Here is a 22539-nt window from a genome sequence, read left to right as displayed (position 1 = left end):
TGGCACGTGGCAGGTCACTCTCGGTGGCCATGAGCCCTCTGCCACAGCAATTATTTTAGAATGATTGTTTCTCTCAGACCAAATCCTGTGGCACCCTTGTTGGTGCCACATTCAATTACAAGGACACAGCTGAGGCTCTCAGGGCCCTGCAGTGCCCTGTCTGATCTCATCACTCAGGAGAGTGGCCTCGGGGGCTGGCTCTGCTGCCAGGTGGCCCAAGCATGATGCCCATCTCAGGGTGGCTCGGTGGGGTGATCCCTGTGCCAGGGCAGCGTGTGGCAGCGAGGGGTGGCTGTGCTGGGGCTGGCAGGTGGCTGCAGTGTGGGGCTCAGCTCGGGCGTGGTTGGCATAGCGGTGAGCTCTGCTTGCTGCCATGGGCGCGCAGATGTCACTTTCCACACCACCGGTCACAGCGTGTGACAGACACCCAGCACTGTTGCACAGCCAGGCACGGCTTTAGGAGCAGGGGAAACAGCCCGAGGGCTTGTCTGAAATTGGTTCTTCTGCGGAAAACCATGTGTTGGGGATGGTGCACCTGTGGGCATACAGGGAATGAGCCATCTGACTTTTCTGCTTATTGTTTCTCATTTCTTGCCTTGGATTTGGTTGTTTAGTTTTGTTGGGTTTTTTGCCCCACCAATTAGATCCCACTTGTTCAAAACTCACCTCAGAAAGTGGCCATGTGAGCCAAAATGCCTCCTGCTGATACACACAGTGGGCTAACACTGGTGAGCTGAGCTCTCTCTTGTGATCACTTTTTCATGGTGGGGTAGAAAATTTGAAAGCGAATGGTTACCCTTGTGTCAAGGTAGGGTGATTATGATGTCTTAGATGGGGTGAGCATGACTGTTATTTTAGAAATTAGTTTGTCATCAAACTGAAATTCAGACCAGAAGTGACACATGAGTAATTCTTTAAAAGTTTGTCGTGAGGAGTGAAAGGAAACAACTGATAAAAAACATTCACAGAATTGTTGATAAGAAGTAGTTTCTTAAGCTTTAAATAGTTGAAAATCTGGTTTAGATGTGGATTTTTTGGCTATATCTCAAGTTATTGTGTTGAATAATATGAGTGCCATGACATCTATTACTATTACATGGCAGATTTATTGGATTATCTCAGGAAAATCTTGCTGAAACTTTTGGATTTTTTTCAAAACTACAAAAAGAAAAAAAAAAACAAGAAAAAAAAAGAAAAAATCCCAAGCCAAAAGAAAAAAACAACAACCCAAACAAGAAAAAAAAAACTCCACTAAGTGTAAAAATAAAACAAAAAAAGCACTGCTTTCTGAATTTAGCATAAAGAACAGGCCATTTCCAGAAAAGAGAGAAGTGCTTTTTTTATCTTTTTTTTTTTTTTTTTGTAACTGTTGATTTACAATGGTGTCTGTGGTTACTGTTGGAAAAGTAAAATGAACACACTGCTGTCTATTACTAGAGCTGGCAACTGAGATTTAGGTTGTATTTCAGATGTTTAATCTGTGTCAGTAATTTGTCAATATTAACACTGTTGGTAGAGCTGACCATTATGCCTATCAAAAGTGCCTATTTTGTTGTCTTTACCTCGCTTTTGAATACTCTTAGCTTTGATTGTCATTCTATAAAGTTGATACCTACAAAGGAGCAACATTATGGAAGCATTAAAAAATACTATGTAGGACCTGCAATACCACATAAAATAAATGTCCATGAAGGGACAATTCTTCTGGATTCAGCCAGTGTTCAGCAGAATTTACTGTTCTCATTTAAAATGATTTTTAATTAAATGAACTTGCAATTTCCCATGTATATATAGTGTACAATTAGAGTGGTGATATATTTTTAGAATTGACTCTTGTTGGGAAATTGCATAACATAATATATGATGAACTATTCTGCAACAGAAAAATACAGACAATTCAACTTCTTTGGACATACCATTAGTTTTTTGAAAATATTTTTTAATGTTTTGTAACATGAAAACATAAGGCACTTACTAGTAATTAAAAAAAACCAAAAAAAAAAAAAAATTAAAGGTACCATGTTAGCTCTTGACCCCAGTAGAGCTGCTACATGAAAAGCATCTTTGGCCACAGTCATTAAAAACAAGGAATTCCTGGCTAGGATAAAAATGAATGTAGATTTCAATCACTTTGTGTTCTGAAACATTGTTGCTCTCTCTGTAGATATCTTTTTGCTGTCTCCTACCACTGAGTGTGTTTCAAATGAGGTATTTTTTTTTTCTCTCAGCCTGTGAAAATGAGCAGTCCTGGATGGAAGAATGTGAAAACAAAATCTTTGGGCAAAAAAGACTAAGAGCAGTTATTGTATGCTGCAGTCCTCTTTGGGTAACTTAGAGAGTACGCTTTGAATAAGTCAGTTGCAGAGGAAAATATTTCACTGGAAGTGGCACTGAGTCAAAATGAGACTGATTTAGCTGCCATTGTAGTATTTTAAAAGCAGGATAATCTTTAATAGTGTGACATTATTCCAATTGTATTCTTCAAAACCATCCAGTTCAAGAGCTGTTTAACACTACATCATTTGACAGTGATGATGCAGAGCATTTCTGTTGATGCCTAATCAAGCCTGACCTAGAACAGAGGCTGGACAGAGTTAAAGAATAAAGTAGGTGTTTATTAAAAGGCCTCAATGGATACACCTTGGGCAGTACAAGAGCCCAGCCAGGGCTACAGCCAAGATGGACCCAAGATGGTCACAAAATGGATGACCAGTCATGGGGTCTCTCACTTTTAAAGTTCTGCTCCATTAACATATTGGAGTTAATTGTCCAGTTACAGCCTTAGCCCATGAAATCCCATCCTTCTTGTTTTTCTCTTTTCCGTCCACTGTTGTTTATGCTCTTGGGCCTGAAATTTGGGTGGTTGTCCTGGGTTCCAAGCTAGGAAAGGAGTTGTTTTGTTTACCTACTCTGGGAAGAGAACTTACTTACATTTAATATGAAGCTCAGAACTACACACTAAAGCAGCACAGAATCTGAAAAACATAAAAACTAAAACCTAAGGCATTGCAGTTATAAAATTGACAGTGCATTTCACTTCAGCACATTTTACATTATGAATACCCTGAGTTTCACAATGTGATGTTACCACCACTGTGGAAACCACTGGCTGCTCTGCTTACTTCTATGAGGAGCAGAGAAACCTGCCTCTTGGGTAATGTGACTGAAAATATGGAAAAGAAAAAGAGGAGGGAAATCCAAACAAAACATTCCCAGAGTCCAACATTCTCTTTCAGTGATTCTAATTTGGGAATGGGCATAACCACACTTCATGTTTTAACTGATTGTGGGTATGCTGGCTGCCTGTAATGGCTGCTTCACCAGTATTTGCTGAAGTGGTTCAAAAGTGCAAACCCAAATGCCAGAGTCAACCACCCTTGGCTTGTGCTTAAGACTGTGGAACCTGAAGCTCTGTGACTTACTTCCCTTCCTGTTGGTAGGATTGTGTCATTTGGGAGAAAACCAAGGGTGGCCAAAATGCATCCTAGGACCAAAAAATCCAGTCGTAAGTGATAGTGAATCTTTGCAACTTCCAGCAGAACCTGCAGTGCCTTCTCCAGTGTATTCACCATTTTACAGCATCAGGCAGCAAATGTGGGTGTATTTACTGATGTCTACAATGAGAACTTTTTCTTGTGTGATAGGCAAAAGGCTGCAGACCCTGCTGTCTGCCTGCCCTCTGCAAAGAAATCTCCTGTATTGGTCAGCAGTCAAAGAAAAAACAAATTGCAGGCTTACAAAGTACAGAAGTAATAAGGGAACCTAAATAATACAAGTGAGTGTCATACAGATGCTTCTTTATCTCTCTGGAAAATGTCAAAATGCTAGTTTCACTATTTTAGCATTCAAAGTGTTGAAGAAAATTGCGGCATCAGTTTTGTCTCCATTCTTTACAGCTCATGTGCTTCTCTCCACCTCCTGACTCCACACACACATGGCTCCCATGTATCGACCTCTGCCATTTACACATTATTCAGTGTTCTATTTTAACCCATCACGCAGCTAATAAGAAAAGAATTTAAAAAACCCATATGTACAGCAGAGGCATTTTAGATATCCCACACTACTTCAGAGTATATGAATTTTTCATGCATTTTCAAAGTTTTTTTCTCAGCTGTCAAGATGAATTAAATGGGTTTGTTGTACTCCCTGCTATAGCTGGGGGAGTGGTAGGTGAGGAGCTCTGGTTAATAATCTCTGTTGTTGTCTTAGATTGAAGACAAATTCATAAGAAATCTTGATACTCTTTTTCTAGATGAGAGAATTGAATGTAACACAGTGAAATGCACAGCCTGTATTGAATGATACCGTATTCCAGCACTGAAATGCCAAGGAGATTCTTCCCACCAGTTTAACACATGGAAGAATTGAGAAACAGAAAAGTACAGTGGCATTTCCTCCCTCTGAGGAGTTGAAGGTCAAGTAATAGCTCCCCCACAAAGTGAGAATATTAATCTATAATGTAAAAAATAGTGTGTAGTAGTGAGATGGAGTGCACTAAGGAGAATTCTGACTTTTTTTGTTCTCTGTTTTTCTGGAGAAAATGATTCTTTAAATAATGGGACTATGTTAAAAACTCACCACATATGTTGGAAGAATTTGATAGCACACAGAAGTGGAGAGTATGCAAAGTGCATTATCTACTGCAATATACATTCCTAGAACAGACTAGCAAATGGAAAATTGATATTCTGACAGTTTCAGGTCTAGAAATAAGAAACAGAGAGTTTGGCCCCTTGTTATCTTCTCTGAGGGAACGAGGCATTCCAGGCACAAAACTCAGTACTTTCAGCAGCTGCATGCTAGATAACATATAGTCCTTCTCCTTACATGGGCAAACACAGAGATGCCAATTCCTAAAGCCATGAAGCTGTGCATGTCCCTGAGCAAAACACTGCAGGAAGCAAAGGGAGTACAAAGTACCAAAGGCAGATTACTGTGAGCTCAACAAATACAAAAAGTGCTGTTTCTAATCAAGACAAAAATATTCAGGAAGTGGCAGAAATTATCAATATAGATGACTGGAAAATGACAGGAGGCAATGAAGACCAGAAGAAATGTAGTCAAGATGTTTACAATTTTTTTCAAAAAATTGTTTTGACATAAAACCATTCCACTGAGAGCTAACATCTCATTACCAAGAAATCCATTAGGATAAATCAGAAGTGTTAGGTCTGAAAGAGAAGGTATAGGAGGCAAAAGAAAAAATACAAGGGAGTTATCAAGAAATCTGAGATCAAAAGTGGAAGGAATATTACATAGGATATAAATATGAATAATAAATGGCAAGAGGTTGATGAGAGAGACTGCAGGCACTGTGGGGCCATAAGGAAACTTTTCACAGAAGATGTGATATTTGTATGAAACAATGACATCTTAGAGCCAATGCTCACTTGAGTGGCAAGGAGGCTTGGAGGCTTTGTGCTTTGAGTTATAAACATGATTTTATTTTTGACATGATCTGGCTGTCTTATCCTTGGAGGTGCTCAAGGCCATGCTGGATGGGGCTCTGAGCAGCGAGGTCTTGTGAAAGCCATCCCTGCCTATGGCAGGGTGGTTGGAATTCCATGACCTTTAAGGTGCCTTCCAACCCAAACTATTCTGTGACTGATTTTAGGTGGGTAGTTGGGACAATAACCTCTTCCATACAGCTTTATGTATTCAAGTATCACTTGATGAAAACAGAGGACATCATGGAACTTACTGAAAGACTTTTGTCTTCATCTTGCTTCTAAGAAATAGTAATGAGCAAAACTCCAGTTCTGGAAAACGCCTTTGGTCCAGGAGGATTTAAAAGCCTGGCAGAGCACAGGGTAAGGGTATTATAATTTTAATTCAAATGCGTAATTTAGGACAAGTTGGGTTTTGTTTTGTTGGTTTTTTTTGTTAATTTTAAAAACAGTTTTGGAGCCTGGCTTGAGGAATATTGGATCTGTGGAGCACTGTCTTGAACATAAAGAGATTTGATTAGAATCCTTATATCAAAGCTTTCAGTACTTGCAATATTTCTTCTACAGCCATAGTAGCCCAGGACTACAGATGTCTTCGTATTAATCCTATAGGATAGATAAAACCCCAGTAAATCTGGAAATGTCAACTGGATCTCAAGATATGAAAGGACATTAGAAAACAGATAAAACTGTAAAATTGAGATTTTTAAATGTGATCCAAGTCTACAAACCTTGGATCAGGACACAGGAAGCTGAAGGAAATTTCCTTTCAAGAAGGGAAACAAAATCTTGCTATTTCAGTGGGGATCAGTTTGGTAAGCTTTGATCCATGTCTCTGCACTTCATGGCACCCCATGCCTTTTGATGGCTTTCACTTTGGTGAAGATTTTTTTCCAGTATCCATGCCATGTCACTCATATCTTCCCCTCCAAGCTGTGTCTTCCTCCTTGATTTTTTTCCCCTGTTTTTGCAACATCTGTGAGGTTAGTTTTGGCCTCTTTTGGTCCTTTGCACTGCACCTGATGTAATCCCTGTCCATTTTCTTGCAGTCACTAAATTTCCCAATTTTCTTTTTTTTTTTCCTTCAATTGCATTTCCTTTCACTCTATCTCCTTTCCAGACTGTTTGTAAATCTTTCTTTTCTGTTTTGCAAGATTTTGTTCCCCTTTCCGAAAGTAAGGGATATTTAAGTTGGTGATTTCAGCACTGAAGTTCACTAAATTTCAGATTTATGCTCCTCAAGTACAATATCCAGAAGTTAATTAGACTTGCTGGTTGTACAGTTTTATAGTAAACGAAGCTGCATTATTAAAGTACCTTAATATAGATACAGAAGTCAACTTCTAGGCAAATGTAATATCAGACTTCTGTAGAGTGTGATTTAATCAAAATATGCTCACTTGGTCCGAACAGTTCTCTCTTTAATCCCTGAAGCTTTGACCCTCCTGTGTGACACACTGCTGATTTGCTATAGAATCTGAACCCTTGAAAACCTTAAGAGAGCTATTGGCCAAGCTGGTAATTTAACTGCCAGCATTGTAACATACTGTGGACCTGCTGAGAATAATAGATTGGTTATCTGCTAGTTCAAGATAAATAAGATTTCTTTTTGCTTAAGCAGTGATCCCAGAGTTTAAAGAGAAAGTAGCTTTTTTCCTATTTATTTTCTTTGCAGAGTGTGTGTGTGTTTACATATAGGAATAGGAAAAGGGAATTCCTCAAGATGTGATCAGTTGTGAGTTCACCATGATGTAAAGCTCTTAGCTGGAAAAGGGCTACAGGATAAATGAGAAAATGGCATATGTGCACATGTAACCTTTGAATTTAGAAATATTCAAGCCCCTAATTAAAATAAAGTTGGGGAAAAGCTGGACACGTACAGGGAGTCAGTGCAGGTTAATGAAAGGAAGGTCATGCTTCACATATTCAATTAACTTCTCTGAGAAGGAGAGATGGTCAATGGGACTTGACAGGGGTAAAGAAACCAATATAAAGTGTTATGACTTCAGGAAGGCTTTGTGACACAGTACCACCAAAAAGGCAAGTACATTTCATTAGCCAGTATGGGATTGATGGTGGAATTAGTCACTGGATAGAAAGGGGCTTGGAGCCTGGATCACAATGAGCAGCAAACTGCTGTTCACTGGTTTACAAGTGATGAATGAGCCACTGCAGAACTGCTGTCCAGATGGGTCAGCTTTCAGCACGAGGGAGATCTCAAAGCAGTGCAGAAAATGAAGCATTAGCACTTGTAGTAAACAATAATCTTGGCCTAGACAATTCTCATCAGTTTGCTAAACAGTCCTGGCTAGAACTTAATTAAAAGGTAGTTTCCTTTTCTAACATATTGAATTATAATCTAATCGAAATTTTATGTTAAAAATGAGAGAAAAATAAAAAATTATTTTATTTAAGTTGCTTCAAGCTACAAGTCCAGCTGCACCTGAAAGTTGTGTTAAAAGAAGGTTAACAGAGTTGCTGGAATATTAGAGGTTTTCAGGCCCAATGCACAATAGGTGCTTATGATTATGTACCATGAAATATTGAGAGCAGATTTAAAAGATTTCACAGCTCATGGATTCCTGAACTCCAGGAAATACTGAATAACTGAAAAACATGAAGTGTGAAAGAGAGTCATTGCTTTATTTTGAGATTCCCTTGGGGTGTGTGGAGGCACAAGAATTATGCTTGTTGTTGGACACTGCATTTCACTTCTGGGAAGGTATGAGGTGTTTCTGTCTGCATGGGTTAATGCTGATCTCTTTTTTAATAAAAATAAAGGATATTGAAAAATATGGTGCAGAGTAGTGTTCCTCTAAAAGATTGCATGTGTTGTCAGCTATGATGCATTGGAAAGTCTGTGTGAAACAAGGGATGCCTGTGTTCAACCTGCTGGCTTTCTTCACCAGCAGGTGCTGTAGGTTTCTGCAGAAGTTGTATCCTGGACAGGCAACAGGCCTGAGGCTTTTATCTATTTGCCCTGTTGTGATATTGATATTATGCTACCAGCAGTACATACGAATTAGGGATGAGACTTTTCTAAGCATTTTTGTTTATCTGTGCTCCTTGCTGAAATTCAATGCTAAAATTCTCTTTGGCTTTTGGCTCCTGAGGACAAAAGTACTTTATACTTCTAAAAATTCGGCATTAGTGCCTTTTTTCTTGCATTTGGTGATATACAGATATGCAAAATCTGTTGATTGATTTTGGTGATACTTATCCATAAGTAATCAAGGGCACAATTTGTTCCAAAACTTATAGAAGTGATACCACAGGTCTGTGGGAATTAGAACCCTCAGCTGATGTTCTTCTGTGAGTCTTTTATTAAAACCACCAATATTATACAGCTTCCAACAATGTTAACTGTGTAAAATGAGGTGTGTACAAATGTACACATCAGGCAGCTGCACACCACAGCTCCTCTCACCGCCAGGGGAATGGAGAAGACAATAAAAAAAAAAAAAAAAAAAAAAAAAGATGTAAAATTTGTAAGTTTAGGTGTAGGCAATGTAATAGGACAGAAGAGAAAGGGAAATAGATTATAATAAAAAGAAAAAGAACAACTATAAAAGACTTAGAATATAGAAAACAAGTGATGTACAATGCAATTATTCACAACCCACCAACAAATGTCCAGCCAGTTCCTGAGCAGCGCCTCTCAGGCATTTTTCTCCCTACTCCATATACTGAGCAAGGCATGATATGATATGGAATATCCTTTTGATCAGTTTGGGTCAGTTATCCAGGTTGTGTCTCCTCCCAGCATCTTGTGCTCTCCCTGTTCTCTGGCAGGACAGCATGAGAAGCTGAAGAGTCCTTAATCACTGCTTGTGAACAACCACAGCATCAGTGTGTTGCAAACTTTGTTCTCTCTTATCCCAAATCCAAACCACAGCTCTATACATTATCAGGAAGAATATTAACTTTATCCCAGCTGAATACAGGAAAAAAGGTGGTATTTCTGCACTCTGTGCTCTTGTGAAAGCTGCATTCCTAAATGAAGCTCTTCAGCCTAATAAAGTTTTTGTTTTTTGCAGAGGAATAATATTCCAGTGAATTGTGCTTGGCTTGGATGGAGGGTTGGCACATTAGTATTGATCTTTGGATAGCCAGAGAAGCCTGTTTTGAGGCTTTGCAAAGTGCCTAAGATGATTATCTGTTCTACTGTGGTGTAAGCTGACCTTCAGTAAAACCTCTCAGTTTGAGAAACTTCTGTTGTGTCTTAATTGACTTGTGCTCTGGAGCTTTCCGAAAATAAAATAAAACATTCTCTTCAGAAAAAGTATCTTGTCTTGTCATGGCTTGGTTGCAGATGTAGTGAAGTCCAACAAGATCCTGTTACCAGCAGGCATTTCACAGTGTCTGAAAGCAAAACTTGAAGCACTTTAATTGAATCCTACAGAGACCAGCAGCTTCTGTTTCTCAGTTCAGTGACAACATCTTGTTTCTTAAGTGATATTTTCCCACTCAGTAATCAAGTAATTATTAGGCTAGTTGTTATCTCTCTTTCTGTCTCCTTTCCCCCCTTGCTCCTGAGTGCTCTGTTTCCTCATTCAGATCAGTGCTGGTGGTTGGTAAGCAGTGGCTGCTGCTTTGGATGGCTCCAGGCTCTGGAGTTCCCATTTCCTACTGGGCTGGCTATTTCTCCCATCTGTGCCTTCTTGCCTTGTGCTCACAGCTGGTTCTCTAGCAGGACCTAAATCACGTCCGAAGCCCTGAATATTCAACTTGGCCGCCATTTTAGGAAGCAGAATTTCATGCTTACAGTACTCAGGAACACACAAATTAATACCTGGGGTAAAAGTACAAGCGTTATTAATCTGTTCACTTGGACAGTCAGACAGAGATGCTTTTATTCAAAACCTGAATAATCTTTAGAGTGTCTGTAAATATTGCCTAAGAGCTTGATTATAGGAGGTGAGCACCAAATGTTAGGACTTTTGTATCCATACTAATAATATATGCAAATCCCCAAAACTGTTGATAACTGTTCAGAAATTGGTCTGACTGTAAGAATAGAATCATTAGCTTTTTGTTCTGTAAAATTACAAGCATCAGCTGGACTACAAAATTTTGCATGGTGTTGATGGTTGCTTTATCACAAATAATACTTTGGCCAGAGAAAATATTTTACAAAAAACCCTATTTTGTCTACAGTATTTTTACTGTTAAAACCCACCAATATGAAATATTGTTTATTTTAGAATCAGATTTCAATCCTCAGTTGCAGTACCCTATGGCAAAGAGGGCTTCTGTCTTCTGTGGTCATAATTGGCTGCCAGAAAATTTAAACAAATAAGAAAATAAAATTCTCAGAACTGGAATGTCTTTTGCTTTAGGTACAGTGTGTTAAGTGAGCAAAAATAAAGATAACTTCACAGATATTAACATTAAAAATCTTATATTGATGGTTGCCCCCTCCCTCCTCCCCCTTGCACACTAATGATTTTAAAATTCATTAGGGAAGAGGCAAAATGCCCCAAATAAATGCTTCTGCTCCTGGTTAGACTGATACAGTGTGAGACCTGAAAAATCTCAGAGTGCTCTATCTATCAAAACCATAATTATTTAATTTAAAGGAAATATGAAGGTATTTAAACTAATTTTGGAGAAAAAAAATATACTGAATTGCAGTCACACAGTCATCAGGCTGTATTTTCAAAAGCAAGGAAATGAGGATAACTGATTGAATTCTTCACTTGCCCACATAGGCAAGAATGAATTGGCTGCCCAGACTGTAGGTTTTGAAGATACTCAGAACACTGCATTAAACTCTGAAAGAAATCCTGTTCAAGTGAAAGAAAGAAATGCACAGGCAAGGACATACTTTCCTGTGCCTGGTGACAGGATGCTGGAAAGGTTGAATTTTAAATCTGCTTTGTATCTCTTGATTAGATTTAGGATTCTTAAATATTTAATAAAAAATTATCAGAACTAGTGCATCTCTAAAACAAGTTTTTCCAGCATCAGTTTGCTATCAGAGTCCAGTAAAATCCAAATGTTCCATTCGATTTCCAGGACAGTTTTGGGAGACGTCAGTGGTGTAACCTTGGTGAGGATTTCTTAGAGAATATAGTTTTTTGTTGGGGAATAGAGTCAAAGTTCTGACTTTTGGTGGAACAATTCAAAGTGATTAAATGGCATTTTTTGGTCCAAGATTAATTTTCACGAGTCAAATACATGCCTCCCCCCCGCACCTCCTCTCTGAATTTTTCCAGTTGATAACTGGATTATATTTTTGAGTGAAATAGATAACATATATCCAGTGCCAGGGCAAAAAGGAATAATGAATGCGAATATCTCATGGGCAAGTCAAGTGTCTTACATCTGAAGCTGGAGGAGGTTACAGAACCTTGCCTACAGAAGGAGGTGTGGGCTTTTGTTTTGATTTGCCTTCTAAAAAACTTCAAAGTGTCCTACATTCTTTCAGAAATCTCTAGCTGAATTGTTTCCTGTATAGAGGAGGAAAAGTTGTCAGCAGAGGAATTAAGTATCTAAGTTAGGTCTTTAAGGTAAATATCAGCTGGAGGTGGGAGATGAGGAATTAGGCATTTTTTCCTAGCAATTTAATGGTCTTAGTGCAAATTTATGCATATGGGAATAGCAATTCATGGCTTTGTGAATAATGGAAATCTGACTGTATGGATGTCTTGTGCATTTGTCATAAATTACTTGTCTGGCCCAAGTCTTCTTTCAGGATGGCTTTTGAATCTTCTGGAAATTTGCAGAGGTTGGCACATAGTCATAGAGAAGAGTAGAACTTGGATGAGGCATGAAAGTACAAATAAAAATGTACATGCTACTTTCTGTTTTAAGTAATTTGCTAGAGTAAAGAAGGAAGATAAATTAATTAGCATTTCTGATTCTTGCTGACTATACTATCCCTAATAACTATTGCTGTCACCAGAGATATTGCTAAAAATTCCAAATTATGGCTTCTATTTGCTTTTGTAATGTATATTTTGCAATAGACATATCTTGTACTCCTCCCCTCCCTTCTCTTCCTTTCCTTCTTTAGCTAAGGATGTATGGGATACATTGGGTCAGGCAAGACTTCTGAGATATCTGACCTTTTGTGCCATGGTTTTGGTTTGAATTTTGTCTCTGCCAAAGCCAGCCGGGATGCTTTTTGTCTACAACACTGCACCGTAGATTCTGCCCATTTTCTGGGAGAAATCTGTGGTTTGTATTTTGGATCGACTCAACTCCTCCAGAGGAGGAGTGCTAATAATAAATGAAATTATTAGCACCAAAGCAAAGCAAGGAAACCTTAAAAACCCAGCATCCTTTATGGAAGAGAAAAACTTTTCCATCAGCACAAAGTCAGATGTTCTGAAGCCCTTTGAACTGGGCTTTGCTTAAATTGTGTATTTTCTGTTACTGGTTGGAGAACAAAAGCTATGTAGCTACAACTTAAAACCTTCTCAGTAGTAACGGTGTCACAGGATGCTGGAATGGTCAAGTGTGCTGCTAAATATCAGAGCTTGCCAATGAAATCTGATTAACATAGTAGAAATCTATATCAGTTTATTATTTTATGCAACTGAATTGCTACTTCAGTGTCCATATTCTAGGAGCTTTCTGAAAACAGTTCCACTCCAAATCATCTATTTCACTCCCTCAGATTTATCCTCCCTGTTTATAGAGAGGATCTAAAGGGTGTTATCATCTTGGTTTATTCTACCTCTCATTATTTTAGTAGTCATCCTTCTGTACCACTGACTATCAGTAAGAAAAACCACACTGGTTTTTTAGAGTTTCTGTGCATATCTCAGCCTGTGTTTGTATTCACATTTTTTCCTATTCAGGAGCAGTCTCTGCTTGCTGTACATCTGTTGCAAAACAAAAGATGACAAAGTGGTTTATGGTTCAGTTTGATTTATAGATAAAGATTTAAATGGTAACATGGTAAAACAGACAAAACCTGCAAGAAAACCTGTCAGATGAGATGCATTAAATGAAAGAATGGCTATAAACAGCTCAGATGACATGTGTGTGTACCAGCGTTGTCATCATCATGCATGAATTTAACTGCAGAGGCTGCTATAATAAGATGTGTGCAGAGCTGATGACTTGAAGAATTTTCCTTCTTCCTTTTTTCCCCTCCAACAGAGGAGACATTTGCCAGGAGCCTATGAAGTAAAATCTCGGTACGAAATCATAAGAATTTGTTTCTTTTCATGTCTGTGTGATACAAGCAGGGATGTGACAAGGCACACACACACACACAGAGCTCCTTAAGAAGACAGTCTGTCTTTGGTGCTCGATGTTGTGGGTACGAGACTGAGGTTTGGCGAGAGGCCCTGTTTTGTTCTCTGCTTAAACTTCTCTTTGATGTTTTGAACCACTGATCAAGACAGATGCCTCCAGCTCCCCCATCACACCTGAGGATGTGGCATCTTTTCTTGTCACACAGTAGGGGAGGCTGATGTGGAGCAGTACCCCACTACTCCTCTGTCAAGTGCTGTCTCTGGGCACTAGCTGAGCAGTGAGTCTCAGCTGGCAGGGTTGGAAAGGCTATTGGAAGATGTCACAGTGCAATGCAGGGACTGTGAGGCTGCTGCTACATTCCATCAAGGCTCTTGCTTCTCCATCCTGGACAAGTCTGCTTTTCTCAGCCTTTCCTCACACCTGGAAACATCTCACTGCTATTCTGCTGAACATGTTCCAGTTGTAAGTTCTCTGCCTTCTGGAAACCTGGTGAAGGTGCCCACAACAGGGAATGCTCTCCTGTGTGCAGTTGGGTGGGTTAGCTGCACAGATCTGACTCAGGAGATCATCATTTAAATAAAGCCACACCAGCTCCTTAATTTTTGCACATGCATTGTGATGGCACAACTTCAGATGAGACCCACACTGGTGTATACTTAGGGGAAAAAGCAAGTGGTCTATTTGCACCAGAAAGTACTTTACAAGTACTGAGTACTGATTTTCCTGCACCTTTATAAAGCAGGTACTACCTTCGCTTTACAGATGAAGAAACTGGAGATGGATTAATGATAAATAAGAAGTGTCTGCAGAGGCAGTGTGCATCACAGCTGGAATAAGACCTTGGCCATTCAGTAACCCTACTGTTGTGACTATACTTTATAGATTTCTCTCTCTTAAAAATTAGTTACATATTATTATTAATCTTAATTGCTGAAGCCTAACTATACAGTAGAATGCCATGACTAAAGAACCAAGGGAGGAAGTGGTGTCTTGCATCCATAAGTCTGATACTTTGGATTTTTTGCCAATATTACATTGTCAGTAAATCCTGTAGGCATGCAGTTTCCTAGCCATTTGCTCCTGTTCACATGGTGACAAGCAGCTCTGTGCTTGTATCTGAAGGGTCTCAAAGCCTGGTTTTTCTTTTTACTGCATCATCCATAGTGTAGTCTAGGAGATATCATCTAGCTGTGCCTGTCAAGAGGCATACTTGTGTGTTGAGTTTGGGTTATCTAACCACTGGGATAACTGCTGTCTCCTGCTGGAACACAGCTAGGGCACTCATTTAGGATGTAAAAGACTGTAAGAGTGTTGGTCACCCAGTCTGAGAGAGGAGGTTTGAACCGAGCTTTCCCAATCATAAGAAAATACAAGCTCCTAAAAGAAAAAAAAATTCTTAGGAAAGGTTTTCTTTATTTCTTCTGGAGAAGCTTTTTCACCCTGTATGAGATCTCACAAAGGCAAATATTGTTCATATTTGGAAAAATGGAGGGCAAAAATAACCTAGAGAATCATAAGTAATTCAGGCACCCCTGAGTGTACTGGTGCTTTATTCTGCCAAGCTGACTCTGCAATGCATGGCACAGGTCCAGCAAAAATTTTTAGCTTCATCTGAAGGGCAAACAGCCCAGATCTGGCCTTGCTCTATGTAGAATTTCTCTGCTTCATCCTGTGTATGATGATGATGATCTGTTTCCTGTAGGGCAATGCAGATGTACTTGAGCTGCCTCTGTTGTGCCTTGAGTGAGGTCCAGAGCTCTGACTGCCTTGGGTCACTGCCTGCCCGCAGTTCAGCCATGCTCACACAGTGCCTGCGGGAGCTCTGTGAATAAATCTGCACATCTAGTGGAGCTGTGCCTGGCTTCTCTGCCCTCATCACCTCCTCAATAACCTGGAGGGAGAGGCCTTGGTAGAGGTCAGTTGCCTGTATAATAATTCGGCCAGAGGGACAGAGAGGGAATCACCCCTTATTGCTGTTGTTAAGTGCACTTGTCTGGAAGAAAACAGGATCTCTCCTTTCCAATGAGTGTGGAAGTATTCCCTACAAGGATGTATAGGAAGAGTGGCTAGCACTTTTTTTTTCTTCAGGAAGTCAGTTTTGGTGCAAAGGGCTGAACTCTGCAAACCACAGAATCACAGAATATCTGGGTTGGAAGAGACCTTCAAGGTCATAGAGTCCAACCCATGCCCCAACACCTCAACTAAACCATGCCATCGAGTGCCACATCCAGTCTTTTTTTAAACACATCCAAGGATGGTGTCTCCATCACCTCCCTGCGCAGACCATTCCAGTACTTTATCACTTTTCCAGTTTCCGTGAAAAACTTTTTCCTTATATCCAGCCTCTATTTCCCTTGGCACAGCTTGAGACTGTCCTCTGGTTCTGTCAGTTGCTGCCTGGTGAAAGAGACCAACCCCCACCTGACCACAGCCACCTTTGAGGGAGTTGTACAGAGTGATAAGGGCACCTCTGAGCCTCCTTTTCTCCATGCTAAACACTCCCACCTCCCTCAGTTGTTCCTCATAGGGTTTGTGCTCCAAGCTCCTCACCAGCCTTGTTGCCTCCTAGGGACACACTCCAGCATCTCAATGTCCTTCCCAAACTGAGGAGCCCAGAACTGGACACAAGGAGGCACATAGCTGGGAATTTCTCATGGAAGTCAACCTGAAATCTGCATGAGGCATCATCCCTCTTCATAGCACTTTGTAGTGTTGGTTTAAAATTATTCACCAAATACCTGAATCCTGTTCTCAGGTATTTCTCCTTTTTCCCATCCCTTCTCCCATGTGTTATAATAAGTAACCTCAGGATGTTACATCTAAAGCCGTCATAATCTTTGCCATTGTACTGCATGTCTCTTATGTGGTTCATAAAGTTTCACTGAAGCAAAGTTTGTTTACAGTACTTGGAGGCCTCATCAAATTTGGTCATTTCTTCTGTGAGAGCCTGAGCAGAGCATCTAAAAATGACAAAGTGCAGGAAATCCTCTTTTTATGCAGTCTAGTGAAACAAGGGGAAAATGGCCAATGGTTTGATACGAATTTCTTTGTTTACCATTCCAAAATCTTCTAATCATTTCTAGGGTGAGCAAGCTTCTGTTTCGCCTGACTATATTTTCTTCTATAGCTGATAATCTTTATTTTTTTTTTTCTCTAGATGTGGCAGGTACATGTCCCAAGTAAGATTCAAGTCCTAGTGTGCTGTGCCTTGTGTTACTGAATAGTGTGAGAAAGTCTTTGATCTAAACAGCTTAGTTTAGGGACAGGGCAGACACGTGGTGAATGAAAGGAAATGAATCCCCCTGCCCTCTCCTCTTGCAGGCACACTGTTTATAGAGAGATGGAGATGATTTGAAGAGAATGCCCTCACTGGGGGTTTTGGCCCTGGTATATCAAGCTGAGGTATTGTGTTCCTCCATCTCTGAATTGATCATGCAATGCTAGGAATAGAAGCAGTGGTACAGATGGCAACTCTCATGCTGGAATTTTAAGGGAGAATATTTGAAGTGAGAATAATATTTTATTTTTAAAGGGAAGAATAAACATGAAAATTCTTTCTTTTTAGTGTTCTACAAGTTTCAGCAGAGAGAGGAAATTTAATTGCATCTCCAGTCTTTGGTAGTTATCCCTTAATCGCACATTTCATTGTATTTCTCAGAATTACCACAAAAAGAAACTTCTATTATTTGAAAATATCTTTATTATCTGTTATTTCATACAGAATGCTTTTTAAGAGTAGGTAGAAAATATGATTGCTGAATACATTAAGAAAAGAGACAGGACAAATAGAGGTGTTATTCAGGGATTTTAAGGAGATAGTATACTATTCTTTTTTTCCTTTTCTTTGTGGAGCATGCTAATAATCTTAAACAGAGTGAAGAACTGTGTTTTAGTTTTTCTATGGATCCTTTTGAGTAGTTTTTTTGGGGTTTGTTGGTTGTTTTGGTTTTTAATTCATCATCACTGCTTCTGCAGGTAAGTATTGTTCCTTAAGTATGAGTACTCAGGACTGCTGCCTCACAAACTAACAGTAATTCACACATAAAAATGTGCAAAAACTACCCTCAGTAGCAACCACCAGCAGAAAGAGAAGATTTTTACAGACCAAAACAGCTTTTCCAGCATTGGAAAATGTAAGATAACTGTCTCAAAGATTCTTTCATCTTCACCCAGTAGACTTCTATGACTGTCCTCTGAGCACAGGGCTTAGAGGATAACCTAGATTGGAAAGGGCCTCACAAGATCTCCAGTGTAACCTGGTCAGTGGAGTCAGTCCAGGCTGATTACAGATTTATTCTCCTGGGTTCTGAAAACCAGCAAGCATAGCACAGCCTGTCTGGGCACCTGTGCATGAGTGTTCTCACAAAGAAAATGTTTCCTTTCTAACCAGTCCAAATCTCTGTGCTCAGTTCAAATACCATTGCCCAGTGTGACAAATATTTGGCAGCAGAGAGTCCAGGAAGTCACTAATCTACAGTGTATTTCCCCTTTTTCCCCCCCTTTTTTCCATTTCCCCCCCTTTTTCCCTTTTTTTCCCCTTTTCCTTTTTTTCCCTTTTTTCCACTTTTCCCCCCTTTTCCCCTTTTTTTCCCTTTTTGCTTTTCTCTTTTCCCATTCCATCTTTCTCTTTCCTACAATGGGAGTAACAAACTTGCTAGTCTCAGTAAGGTGTAATTAAAAACCTCCCAAACAGGCAGCAGGAAAAGCACCAGCTTTAGCCTGAGTTTGATTCCCTGTCTATAGCTACACACAGAGTGAACTGGGATCGGTCAGAGAGGAAAGGGGAGGACAAGAAAGTGTGATGTGTATAAAGCTGTCTTGATTTATTTGGAAAACAAAGTCAATGGAGTACTAATTAGTGCCTATGATAATTGCATATTGCCTGTCAGATACCCCGTATATCTTTGCATGTATTTTGAGTAACTGTAGCCTGCAAAGGACGATATTGCTTCAATGTCTCCCCTCTCTTGCAGGACCATCCTGACTTGTTAAGCAAGTGATTGGAGTCACATTTCTCAAAGATGAGAAATTTTGGATGTACTTTAATTTGGCACCATTGCAGTGCAGTTGTACAACATCGGTAGGACTAGAAGGAAACATTAAATTAAGGGAATGAAAAAATATCTGTTTATTTCAGTTGGGTTTTGAGAAAATTTTCAGAACTAATATTTTTGTGTTTCAAATTGATATGACTTTTGAATCTGAGTGCTGAAAAATAATTTTACAGCCAAGACTGATTCTCTAATGGTTTGAAAATGACCTAATATAAGGGAAAAGATGGGACTAATGTCAACATAACTGATCTGTCACTCTACAGGCAGATATGCCTATTTGCATCTGTATATTGCAAATATGTCTTTAATGGAACACTGCAAGGTAATTATTATGAACCATCCAGTGTTACTGATAGCTCTGAAACCTGTATTTACTATTATGAATTATTTTTATATTATTTATTATTATTTTATTATTATGAAACCTAATTATGAGTGTTTAATTTCCTATGCTGTGACTTGTCCTAGGGAAATCAGTAAATCTAATCCTAGCAGGTAGAATTAGGCTCATGATTGGGCCTTTTCTGAATCAGGGCCTGTAAGGTAACAGTGAAGCTGGCTCCAAAGCTGAGAGCTCTGGAGTCTCTTAGTGCTGAACATCTGCTTCCTTTTCTTTTTACTTTCTTTGGTTTCATGAGGGTGGTGAACACTGGAACGGGTTGTTCTGTGGATGCCCCATGCCTGGAAGTGTTCGAGGCCAGGCTAAACAAGCACTGTGTTGTGAAAGATGTCCCTGCCTATTTAGCAGGGGGAGTTTGAACCTGGTTATCTTTAAGATGTCTTCCAATACAAACCATTCTATGATTCTAAAAAATGTCTTGTTCCCAACAAGTTACTGCACCTTATGGGCTATTTTCTTGTACCAGAAATGTTTTAATGACCCACTGTGCCAGGAGTCTAAAGATGTGTGATTCTATGGCACCTCTTTCCAGTGCAACAGGAGGAGAGGGGGGATTGTCTCCAGCTAAATAGCATTGGCTTCATGCAAGCCAAATATTTGGCATCTCAGAAAGTTTTACCAATTAATTCCTCTTTTCTGACTCATGATTTAGAATTAGAGACAGTAAACAGGTGGCTGTGTTTATAATAGAGACAATTTCTTTACACATTGGCAGTATTTCTGCATTTAAATTGTGTGTGTACTGTATTTATTGCTAATACTAAAAGGCTTCCATAGAAAAACAATGCTCTTTTATGGCTGCCTGTTTATTTGAAGCATGCTCTAATGTGGTAGGTATAGAATAGAATAAAACTATAGTAGAATAAAGTGATATCCTTGGTCATTGAGCTCTAGAATATTTCTTTTTCTCTTGTTTTTTTCAAGTGAAGGATTGAGTCTGCTGTTTAGTGTTTTGGGGATTTACAGTCAGAAGTATTTTACACATGTTCAAAGTGTAAATTATAGTTTCCTAGCTCCAAATCTTCGTTGATATTGTTGTTTCAGATTGCAGGGTGCAAGATAGAATTGTGGGAGTTTTTTTCCTATTTAAGAAAATTCAACCTTGTTGCACTTTGCTGGCTTTGACTACATATTACATAAGCATTCAGCAGGGCAGTTTAAGCACTTGTGATGCCAAAATTCCACCTGTGAAAAGATAATAGAGGGTACAGAAGCACTAATAGAGAGTTATAAGGCTTCAATCTGTTTCCTCTGTTTGCATGACACTGGGCAAAGTCCCTTATAGGGTACAATCAGTTCAGATATTAGTTCTGCAGTAAAGAAGGAAAAAAAAAGGCAAAACATATCTGAGAGATTAGAAATACTGAATCAGCCATGTTTCAGATCCTTGTGCTGGGAGAAGATGATGTATATGGTGAGGGGACAAAACGAAACATATGAAGATGACGATGAAAGTTGGGCAATTATCTGAAATTTTTTCATAGCCAAGATGTACAAAATTAACCTGTCAAAGAGCTGTAGGGCAGAAGAAAAATTTTTTGCAAGTGAGGCAATGGAAAAAACAAAGGTGTGGAGAACTTGGGGAGAGACATCTATGGAAGCAATAGTCTCCTATAATCAGCTTTTCTTCACTTCTGAAGAGTGGAGATTGTTCAGCACCCTTTTTCCATGTACCTGAGAACACCTTGGCCGTGGCTTTTTAGCACCTTCAAATTCAATGTTCATTATGAGTGTTAGCCATTTGAGCTTTAGTTTGTGCTGCCAAGACATCTTCCAGCATGAAGGCATGCTCTGGATACATCATTTTTTGGTCATTTTTAAGGGGTTTTTCGGCTTGCCTCACTTGAAAGTCTCTTAACAGGAAGTTGCTCAATTGTTTTTAGCTGCATTAATTTTTTGTTAATTTCCAGCTTTTCTTACTCGTTCCTCTAAGATGTAATTTTGCTTTTTTCTTTAAATAATTTGAAACATTTTAAAACTCTTGGCCACTTCTCATTTGCAAGTCTGGGGCTGTGTTGTTGCATCTCTGTAAATTATTATTTGGTTCTTGGAGGTGAGAATGATATGATATGAATGATAATATCTGTGACATGGAATCTGCAAAATCTGAATCTAAACCAGTAATGTTGTTGTTAATGGGCTGTACTACGATATAGATGCTCTTAAATCCAGAGTGTGAAATAAATGCTTCTCCCAGTTCCTTATTACACTTCAACCACACAGTGATTCCCTGTGTTTCAGCTTGGCACAGAGATGTAGTCCATTTTGGATTGTTCATTAGCTGAAAGAAACATGAATATTCATTGTTTCCTCATTTGTTTGACAGAATAGAAATGGAAGCAGTCTCTGTAGCAGCATTTCTGTTTAATACAAATGAAGTCTATGAGGCAATATTATTAGTAAAATTGTACTGAGGCTATAGTAGTGTCAGGTCTGTTCTCCCTGAAAATTTTGCTATCAAAAGTGGGCTGACAAAACATCTCTGCCAGTTATTCAAAATTGACTACAGAAACAGATCAGCTCTTTCTGAAGAACAAGAAGTGAACTGTACTAGAAAGTAATGACATTGTTTATTTTTCTGAGATACTTATGGCAGAGCATCAGAAAAGAGAAAGTCAAGTTATATTTGCATTTTTGGTAATGGAAAGCCAACTACTTTGCATAAGAAGTGAAAAAAATTCTAAAAAAATTGAAATGTTGCCTTTCATTTTTATAATGAGCAAAATAAAAAAGCAAAGCAGACTTTTACTGATAGCATTTGGCTTATCAATCTCATGAAAATATAAATGTTTCAGAGGAAAATTAACAAGCAGTTCAAACGAGACATTTGGATAACAATGTGTGAAGCACTTGAAAGAAATCTGGAAGTCCTAACGACAGGCTGTCCCTGAATCTCCACTGAAAACAGACTCAAACTTCTTGCAGTTGATGTTGTTCTTGTGGTTTCTACTGGGATTTGAGTAAGAGGTGTTAATAATACAACAGCACATGCTGCTTTTCCTTACAATTCCCATCCAGTTACGCAGCTCTGATGAGCAATAAATTGTCTGCAGGAAGTTAATGTCTGGTGAGATGCTTGAGGAGGATATGAGAGAGAGACAAGAAAGTTTTCAACTAAAAAAAGAGAACCCAAATATTTTTGAATCTTCTGCCCAAGAAATAATACTTTTGCTTCCATCTGCTCTTGTTGACTTGACTGAGAACCTGACATGACTGAGGCAGGGCAGAGGGCCAAGTTCCTGCACCAGTAAGGAGGGGTGTAACCTAAGGTGTACAGCCTCTGGATTGGTGAAGGTGATATGAATTTCTACTAGCAGAAGAAAGAATTTGTTCTAAATTGATCTATTCTGACATGTAAAGACACATAATTTTAAATAAAAATTATTTGCATCCTTGAAGATCTTGACTGAAAGGAATGTGGTAT

This window comes from Geospiza fortis, unplaced genomic scaffold (assembly GCF_000277835.1).
Source record: "Geospiza fortis unplaced genomic scaffold, GeoFor_1.0 scaffold11, whole genome shotgun sequence".
NCBI lineage: Eukaryota > Metazoa > Chordata > Aves > Passeriformes > Thraupidae > Geospiza > Geospiza fortis.
The sequence above is the reverse complement of the archived record's forward strand: the minus strand, read 5'-3'. Positions refer to the sequence as shown.